Below are 2,637 nucleotides of genomic sequence, written 5' to 3' on the forward strand. Positions count from 1 at the left end.
CGAACTAGGCATAAGGGAAGCAATTTATGACGACACATTTGATGGCCCTGAGATGGTCAAATTCTCAGCAGGGATGAGAGACTTAATTCTACAGCAAGCTCCCTCTCATTTATATGGTACTTTGGTCTCTATATTAAATCTCCTGGTGGCCTCAGAAGCGGTTAGTCCAGCAGGCTACCCAGTTAGTGGCTGCCCTAGGAGAAACAGAATGCCTATGGACGAGATGCAACATTCAGACATTAGAAAAAGCTGAGGTCCTGTCAGTGACTAAAACCAAAATGCTGGCTACTCAAGCTCCTCGATTGGAACCCATAGGGGTCTCCCGAAAACAAAAATGTAATGACTTAATTCAGGCTGGAGTCCAATTTGCTAAGATTGACTGCCATGGCCTTCTCCAACTTTGGAGACAACTAAAGGACAATCAAAAATTTCAGAACTACCCTAAGAAACCAAGGGTAAGGGTTATAGAGAGAACACCAACAACAACATGGAACCTAGAAGATTTCATTGTTCCTAATAGGAAAAAAAAGCCACCTCAGGTGTCTCGGGCCACGACGCCTGAACCACGGGAAGCAAAAGAATTGGCCTTAGCACAATTCATGGCGTGACGAGGGATGTTAGTCCCCCTTCGGCCTCCAGATGGGACCGGAGCCCTATGTAGAATTAACAATTTATCGGTCCCGAAAAAGTATTCAGAGTTATGGCATTAGTGGACACTGGAGCAGAAACATCAACTATCTACAAGATCTGACCAAATTTGTTGGAGACAGAGTGAAGATTGGTGGTTTTGGGGGAACAGACTATTTCTGTCATCCAAACATGGTTGAAATTGGGGGTTGGGCGTCTCCCACTCCGGGAGTATAAGGTATCTATTGCCCCAGTCCAGGAATACATCTTGGGCATAGATATTCTATGGGGTCTGGCTCTCCAGACAACTGTGGGAGAGTTCACACTTCGACAGAGATGTATTAGTATCCAGGCGGCACAGGCAATATTAAGAGGCCATGCAAAACATAGCCTAATCGCCTCCCGAAAACGCGCCGGTTTACTAACGTATGACAGTATAGGCTTCTGAGTGGACAAGATGAAATATCGAGAACAGTGCAGGAAAAAGTGGGCATTATAAGACCTGCACACAACCCATATAATTCCCCATATGGCTAGTATGAAAATTGCATGGCACGTGGAGAATGACAGTGGATTACGGAGAATTAAATAAAGTCACACTGCCTATTCATGCGGTCGTACGCAGTATTGCCTCCCTAATGGAAACATTAAGTAGGGATATAAAAACCTATCATTGTGTCCTAGATTTAGCAAATGCCTTCTTCAGTATCCCAATTGCTGAGGAATCACAAGATTAATTCTACAGCATGATGTGGTGATGCGGAATAAGGGGTGGAATGTTGTGGTGTCATGATTTTTTGTTGTCACTATTCCACATCAGAACATCGTGTGGACCAATGGGAATTAATGAGTTAATGTTCTGGTTCCGTTTACTGCCTTTCATGGACTCTTTGAGTATCCTGATGGGTGAGGAGGGGGTGGCATCCCCAGAGGACCTGACAGAAAGAGGAAGTGGAGTGGAGCTCTGGACAGGACCCGAGCATTTGCCTCTCTCCCTCTGGCCCCGGCTCAGCCAGGGGTCCAGAGGAGTGCCACAGAGTGCCACAGTCTCAGCTCGCCACAGAGAAAAGCACGTGCTTTCCCTCGCACTATCATGGGCTGAATAAACAGGGGTGTTTTGTGCCTAGGCATAAGATAAACTCTCTGCTGATTATGAAGAATTGTTATGGAATTTGCTTGCTGTCTACATGTACTGTATACATGTGTTAGAACATAAAAACCTTCCTTTAGAAAGTAGACATAGAGAGACATACATTATGATCAAGATCATCACAGCAATAAAGAAATCTTCCTGGCATGAGAACCCTGTGTTGTGTTGCTAACTTGCGACACTCTGCTCCAGGCTGAACGAGCGCAGCTCCCTCAGCCTGTCTTCATAGAGGAGATGCTCTAGCCCTCTGATAATCTTTGTGGCACTCCTCTGGACCCTCTCCAACAGCTCCTTGTCTTTCTTGTACTGGGAGCCCCAGATCTGGATGCAGTACTCCAGACAAGGTCCCACAAAGGCAGAGTAGAGAGGGACAATCAACTCCCTGTCCCTGCTGACCACCCCTCTTCTGATGGAGCCCAGGAAACCATTTGCTTTCTGAGCTGTGAGAGCACACAGTTCAGTTTTTCATATACCAGGACTCCCAGGTCCTTCTCTGCAGGGCTACTTTCAAGTTCTTCTCCCAGCCTGTATACATATCTGGGTTACTCTGACCCAAGTGCAAAACCTAGCCCTTTGCTGCGCTGGACCTTGCAAGGTTCACATGCAACCACCTTTTGAGTTTGTTGAGGTCCCTCTGAGCGTCTTCACTTCCTTCTAATGTGTCTACTGCATCACTCAGCTTGGTGTCAATCAGCAAACTTGCTGAGGGTGCACAGGAGCCCATCATCGATGTCATTGATGGAGATGTTGAAGAGCACAACAGCACTTTTTCTCTGGATCTGAGCTGATTATTATCTGCTCTTCATTGAAGTGCTGTTAGGTGAAAAGGTTCATTGGGATCACCGCATTAGAAACTGAAA

The sequence above is a fragment of the Meleagris gallopavo genome, chromosome 1 (genome assembly GCF_000146605.3).
Source record: "Meleagris gallopavo isolate NT-WF06-2002-E0010 breed Aviagen turkey brand Nicholas breeding stock chromosome 1, Turkey_5.1, whole genome shotgun sequence".
Taxonomy (NCBI): Eukaryota; Metazoa; Chordata; class Aves; order Galliformes; family Phasianidae; genus Meleagris; species Meleagris gallopavo.